Source organism: Lipotes vexillifer, unplaced genomic scaffold, assembly GCF_000442215.2.
Source record: "Lipotes vexillifer unplaced genomic scaffold, Lipotes_vexillifer_v1.1 scaffold77, whole genome shotgun sequence".
Classification (NCBI taxonomy): Eukaryota; Metazoa; Chordata; class Mammalia; order Artiodactyla; family Lipotidae; genus Lipotes; species Lipotes vexillifer.
In genome coordinates, this window is record NW_006792456.1 from 2,692,156 (window position 1) to 2,699,629 (window position 7,474).

General features: G+C 46.5%; 1 pseudogene; it reads right to left on the reverse strand.

The window, feature by feature from the left end:
• Positions 1–328: 328 nt before the first annotated feature.
• Positions 329–565, reverse strand: LOC103070053 (CDC42 small effector protein 1 pseudogene; annotated as a pseudogene).
• Positions 566–7,474: the final 6,909 nt, after the last annotated feature.

Below are 7,474 nucleotides of genomic sequence, written 5' to 3' on the forward strand. Positions count from 1 at the left end.
CTAGGCTGTCATTCAGGAGAAGGGATCACATTCCAAGTCCAAGAAAACTCCTACCTCAGATCTGAGAGTGTTCAGGGCTTCAGCTGAGCTCCTCTGGCTAACGAGTAGCCACTTGGTCAGTCCTGCTGCCTTGATCCCATCTCCAGGAGGGGCTACAGCCAGAGGGAGTAGAGGGAGTCCAGCGCCCAAGCCTTTTGAGGCACTATTAGATAGGGAAAAGAGGGGCCCTGGGGTCACTGATTCTAGGAGGGAAACTGGTAGGGGCAGCATGTCTTCTGGGCTGGACAGAGTGAAGCTTGGACATACAGCAGAACCATTCCTATTGGAGCTACAAGACCCTAGAATTGCTCCACAGCCTGTCTTGGTTTCCCTTGAATCTGATCTGCTCCTGAGCTGCACCTGTCATGGCCAGTCCATCTCCAACCCCCATCGCCCTAGAGCCAGTGTGAGTCAGGTGGACAAAATTCATTGGCTCCCCAATCATGGCCCGGTCAAGCCACCTCCTCTTCTTCAGCTGGGGTTTCCCCACCACGCAGCAGCCCAGTTTGTGCCAAAATTCACTCATCCCCTGCTGGTTACAGTTTCACTCTGCCTGAGGCCCCAGAAGGCTCTTACTCTGGTGCCCTGACCGCCCACTCCTCACTCCCCTCAGGTGTAACAGCATCCTAGGTTTACTCAGCTGGACAGGTATAGAGAAAGTAGAGTCTCTGGAGCCCTTAGCTGAGCAGTGAAGGTCGGCGTCTCAGACCCTGAGAGACTAGCAAGGTCAGAGAGTGGGGTGGGCAGGCAGGCCCAAGATTATGTCTTCCACAGACTTGGAGCCCTGCTCTACTCCAGCATTGAGGCAACCGGTGGAAGCTGGTGGTGGTGGGGGTCCCACTTGGGGCCCACCAGTGTGAGCTTTTCAGGCTCGCTCCTTGGCGGGGTGGTGAAGCCAAGGGCCGGCTGGCAGAGCTAGACTTCTTTTCTACATAATTCAGATGAGGAAACCAGGACTCTGAGAGGGTAAGTGACTTACCCAAATTCTCAAAGCTGTCAAGTGGCAAAGAAAGCCTTTGAGGACCTGTGTGTCTGAGCTACTGTTCTTGCTTATCTAAATGTAGCCCACAGAATGCACGGCCCAGAGGGGAATGGAGTTCCGTGGCGAAGCTGGCTTGGGAAATGCTCAGATAATCCAAAACAGACCTTAATTTAATTGCAGATTTTCTCAGACTTTAATAGGCTACCATGCATCATAAGGTGGACGTCTCACATTTCCAAAGCTAGTTTTACCACGATACCCTCCTTTCCCACCACCCCCAAGCCCTTTGTTCAAGTCACATTCAGTGGAGAGAGTGCTGGGAGGATACTAGTTTGGGAAAGCCTACATAGACCATACTGGAGAAAGGAAGGAAAGGTGTGTTTCCTGATCACCTGGGTGTGTGGCCACTCTTTACAAATACAAACAAAGGGCACTTGAATCTTACTTCCTGAGAACTACACAGAAAAGACGTTATCTCAACTTGCACATCTCGGAAAGCTGGTGTGTTTTGTTTTTTGTTTTTGTCTTTGTTTAATTTTTGATCCCTAAAACAAATTGTCTTTGTTTGTTTTAGGGATCAGAATGGAAAAACCTGATTTGATTTCTATGGTAGAATCTCCCAATTCCTAGTCCAGTTCTTTCATACCCTAAGGTTAAGATGTTGGGATGTCAAAACCCAAAAATATATGTAGGTCATGCTTGATTGGATTATGCCTGTGAACTTAATTTATATTTAGCTGGTGGTTTAATATATAATCCAGTGTTGCTATCATATCACTATAAAAGACAGCATGTCCAAAAAAGAATACCTTTACCCTCTCCCTTCCAAAAATCGTCATAAAGTATAAAACTTATACCCAGCATGACTGAACCAAGTAAAACCTTAGGCATTAAGAAAGGATTCTGGGGCTTCCCTGGTGGTGCAGTGGTTAAGAATCCGCCTGCCAAGGCAGGCAACATGGGTTCAATCCCTGCCCCAGGAAGATCCCACATGCCGCAGAGCAACTAAGCCCGTGACCCACAGCTACTGAGCCCACGTGCCACAACTACTGAAAAGCCAGAGCTCCACAACAAGAGAAGCCACCGCAATGAAGAGTAGCCCCTGCTCGCCGCAACTAGAGAAAGCCTGCGTGCATCAATGAAGACCCAACGCAGCCAAAAAATAAAATAAATTTAAAAAAAAGAAAGGATTCTGTAAATCTTAAACACTGTGTGAAAATAATACTCTTTGGCTACAAATTCTGCCTGTCAAAGGACTTTTCTCAGGCAGTTTTTATTACATTTGGTAAGTTGGGTGGAACTTCCTTTTCAACTCTGGTAGTATTTTAAGAATTTGGGGGAGGATTATTAGAATGACCAGAAATGCTATTGGTGGTGGTTTTAATTGCTCAATAAGATGACCTAATTTTAAGAATGAAAGGGCTACTTAATAACCCTTGTTCTTATTTAGAGCGCTGGTGTGTGGGTGAAGCCTCCAAATTTTACAAAAACGTCTAGAATCACTTGTAGTGTTATTTCATAGTCTGGGGAATGTTCGGTAGTGATCCCTTTTAAGCAGATTGGAAAATAGAATAGGAACATTGAGGATAATGCTAATTGCAAAAAAAAAAAAAACAGACCCATCCCTCAACTAATTAATTACCAATATAAATATCTTCTTTCTTTTGGACACCATATAACATGTACGTATGCAATGTTTCTCAAGTATGGGAAATTGCGATCCCCAGCCCCCAAGAAACATGCCTGCCTTGTGAAAAGCTCCTCGTCTTAGGAATCATGGGAATTGGAATTCTGTCCAATTCTGGTGACTTCTCAGTTTACGGAGGTGGGTAGGAATTCTGTTTTCAAGATCTTGGGTGAAAGGAAACTTGCAATGGGCATCCTGAATTGTAACCTTGGCACCCCCCTCCCTGTGAGCTCAGACAAATGGCTTCATCTCTTGTGCCTGTTTTTTTTTTTTTTTAATCTCCCAATTTCTATTCTCGTTCTTTTGTATCCAGAGGTACATGTCATCTGAAGCCTTATGCACTTTGCATAGTAAATCAGGAACAAATCCAGGAGGGAGAATGAGACAGAGAGGCAATTACCTGGTTAGTAGCACTAAGTTTCTGCATAAATTTTGTGCTAGGCTTGATGAACCTATGGTAATGTATGATGTTTCATGTTCTGCACCGTGTCTTACACGTTTATATATTTTCTCCTGGCCCTTGGGAAACTGAAGTCTCTGTGGAACATTCCATGAATGATCATCAGCGTTACATTCTACTAAAATAACTGGGACCTATTTATAAACCACAGGAAATTGTTGTTGCTCAGGATACAGTCTGAATAAGTAATTTAGAAAATGGAAAACACTGTCAGTCATCCATATGTTTTCTCTATCTACTATTTTCCAAACTGGACTTGAGTGTCCCTATCCCTATACCTTTGCTCATGCAGTTCTCAAACCTAAGGATACCCTCCCGACTTTTCCAAATCCTCTTCTCCTTTAAGGTTCAACTCAAATGCCACTTTTTTAGGTAGAAATTTCCGTACCTTTTTAACATGGCCCCTTACCGCCATAACCCAGGGATCTCTCTTTCCTTGCAATTGTGATTCACTTCTAGCCCCTAACACTTAGCACTTAAGTGCTCCCCTACTGTTCTCTCCTTTTTTAAAAAATAAATTTATGTATTTATTGATTGATTTTGGCTACGTTGGGTCTTCATTGATGCATGTGGGCTTTCTCTAGTTGCGGCGAGCGGGGGCTACTCCTGGTTGCGGTGCACGGGCTTCTCACTGTGGTGGCTTCTCTTGTTGCAGAGCACAGGTTCTAGGCGTGCGGGCTTCAGTAGTTATGGCACTCGGTCTCAGTAGTTGTGGCACTCGGGCTCAGTAGTTGTGGCTCGTGGGCTTAGTTGCTCTGCAGCATGTGGGATCTTCCCGGACAAGGGCTCGAACCATGTCCCCTGCACTGGCAGGCGGATTCTTAACCACTGTTCCACCAGGGAAGTCATGTTCTCTCCCTTTTGCCATTAGATAAAACTGGGATTTTCAGAGAGACTGTAAACTCCTTGAGAAGAGGGTCCTACATGAATAACCAAGAAAGCATCTAACACACAGGTGAGAACACGGACACCACTCAGTGCTGTTGGTATAAGGTGGTGGTTTTCAAGTGATCTAAAGCCAAGTGAAAGAAAATCACAGAAATCCTATGTGCAAAATAAAGGTTGACCTACTGTGGTAGAAGTTGTGGTAAAGGTAGGTACACTGGCATCCCTTCAGCTGGACCCTACTCTCTACCCTCTTCTGAGCAGGCCTTGGAGCACCCCTAGGGTGCAGGCTCCCTTTGTCCCCTGCCCTGCTGGTGCCCTGTGTCCTCAGGCTTCCATGCTGGGAACCTCACCTTCCCTAGAACCCAAGGTTCCTCCGTTCCATTCTCTCCAGGCTTAAGCATAAATGTCTCTTCGCTGAGCTGTTAAAATGTCTCATTAGCTGAGCGTGTGCTAATGTTACCCACCCTCTCCAAAACAAGTGCACTCTCACAGTTTTTCTAAACAGAACACCTTGGCCTGACCCATGGATCCCCAACCAGTCATTTGGAGAACTCGGTGTAGCTGATCATGGTGCAGTCCCTGCGGCCATATTCCCCCCTTCCTACTGCTCCAGCAAATTCCAGTAGAAATGCCTGCAGGATTGAAATTCTGGGGTTCCTTTCAACTCAAACTTCCTGGGCTTCCCTGGTGGCGCAGTGGTTGAGAGTCCGCCTGCCGATGCAGGGGACATGGCTTCGTGCCCCGGTCCGGGAAGATCCCACGTGCCGCAGAGCGGCTGGGCCCGTGAACCATGGCCGCTGAGCCTGCGCGTCCGGAGCCTGTGCTCCGCAATGGGGGAGGCCCCAACAGTGAGAGGCCTGCGTACCACAAAAACAACAACAACAACAACAACAACAACAACAAACTTCCTGTCAACATAAACACACTCTTCCCCATAAGCAAACATTTCCTTGTTCTTTCATACCCCCAGTTAATTGCAAGGAAACAGAGTAAACAAATTTTTTGATGGAACTTTGGATGGCACAAGACACATCCCATTCTGAGCAGTAGGAACAGAATGCAAAGCGACTGTACCATCCACTCTTTGACCCTGGCATCGCTCCAACCCATCCTACCTCAGCAGTGTGTGGACTCCTCCAAGATTGACCTTGGCTGCCTGCTATCTTGGGCTTCATGCTTGCATTCTGGCTCCTCCCTTGATTTGATTACTGGGGCAACAATGCGTTTATCCTTGACTTTACATCCTGCTGACCTCCTTTTACGTGGGGATCCACTTTTCACTCCAGATCCTAATGCAGGCCCTGGTGCTCTTGCTATTGTTCACTGACCGGAGACTCTTCTGGGTCCACATGATCCTGGTTGCTTCAAGACACCAGGCCCTGACAGCCACAAATGGTGAGCTGTATATGCCAGCTAGAATCTGGGACTGTTTTCCAAGAGACCTTGCCTGGCTCTAAACTGTCTGTCCTACGAGCCCATTTCCATTCAGTCCCAAACTGAGCAACCCCAGTCTCAGTAGCCTCCTGACTTGACATCGTATGTGTTCTTCCAGCTATTTGACTTGGGCTTCCCTCTACAAACATTAGCCTTGTTCACCTTTGTGCTCTGTGTCCTCTAGAGCCCTTTGCCTGCCCCACCCCCAGTACCTGCCCCACTACAAGAAGTCACGTTCTCACCGTCACCACTATAGGACATTCCACTGGCCCCTGAGGAATCAGCATGAGCCAGTCAGAGAAATCATTTTAAAAAACAGGGGGTTTTGATTTCCTTAAATTCACCGTGTAGGGCAGGAGTTATTCTCAGAAGGAAAGATAAAATAGGGGATGTAAATCTGGAGTCTTAGTCAAGAAGGAGGTACAGAACTTTTATAAAGGATAAATGATTTACTGTCTCTCCTACCATTCTACAAGATGGGGTGAGGCCTGCTGGGAATGTTGTGAGGGAGATGTTTATCAGGACGATAGTAAAGGACTTAGGACTCTTTTGTTATGTACCTTCCATAAGCAGGCACTTTTCTCTTTTGTATTTCTTAGGGAGAAAAAAAGTGTCGGCTTGAACTCCTCGTGTTTTTTTTTTTTTTTTTTTTGCGGTACGCGGGCCTCTCACTGTTGTGGCCCCTCCTCTCCCGTTGCGGAGCACAGGCTCTGGATGCACAGGCTCAGTGGCCATGGCTCACGGGCCCAGCCGCTCCGCGGCATGTGGGTTCCTCCAGGACCGGGGCACGGACCCGTGTCCCCTGCATCGGCAGGCGGACTCTCAACCACTGTGCCACCAGGGAAGCCCCCCTAGTGCTTTTTTTAAAAAAATTTATTTAGTTTTGGCTGCATTGGATCTTTGCAAAGATCTTTCTCTAGTTGTGGTGAGCGGGGGCTACTCTTCATTGCGGTGTGTGGGCTTCTCATTGCGGTGGCTTCTCTTGTTGCAGAGCTCAGGCTCTAGGCGAGTGGGCTTCAGTAGTTGTGGCACTGGGGTCAGTAGTTGTGGTTCGCGGGCTCTAGGGTGCAGGCTCAGTAGTTGTGACACAGAGGCTTAGTTGCTCTGCGGCATGTGGGATCTTACCAGACCAGGGGTCAAACCCGTGTCCCCTGCATTGGCAGGCGGATTCTTAACCACCGCACTACCAGGGATGTCCCCCTCATGCTTTCTTATGTAATAAAAAAGTCAAGCAAATGGCATGTCTTGGTTCGACCTGGACTCACAGCCTGCCTGCATTATCACAAGTGCTAAGAGGTGGAGGCTCTGTGTGCCTTGAGGATTATCATGCATTTTTTTCCCCAAGTGTTAAGCCTTTTTCCATGCAGAAGGGGCCCGTTATGATGCCTAGCCCCTTGTTGATGTTTCAGCTAGTGTTAAATAAGTCTTTAGGGTTTTATTGTAAGGGTACTAAATTTGAAGGCAAGATTTCCAAAACCAGTTTTCCTTTTAACTGACTATGGGTACATCGTAGCCCAACTGGGTCCCTTTTGCTCATCTGTAAAATCATGAGGGTTGAGCCCATGCAACCTGAAAGAAACCCTCCAGCTCTGAAATTCCCCAACTTCATAATAAATCCTAGTTGGCATCTAGGCACTAATTGGAAATCTATAAACCAGCTAAGATACTCTAGAATTGAATCTATTGGTATCCCTCAGCAATAATAGTAATAATTAGAGTTTTAGCTACAATAAGAAGTCATCTTCCTTTTTTATGAGGTAATATATCCATGGGACCACCTAGCATCGATAGGCCATCAATACATTTCAGTTAAAGAGGCATTTCCTATACTAATATTTCCCAAAATATAATTCTAGAAATCCTATTCTTTCACCTAGATTCACCAAGGCAATTGCGTCCTACAAGGTCCTTTAGAATGTTTTTTTTATGTATGCAGGATCCAAAGATCACACATTGCTAGTTATTAGTTCTCTTTAGTTATTCT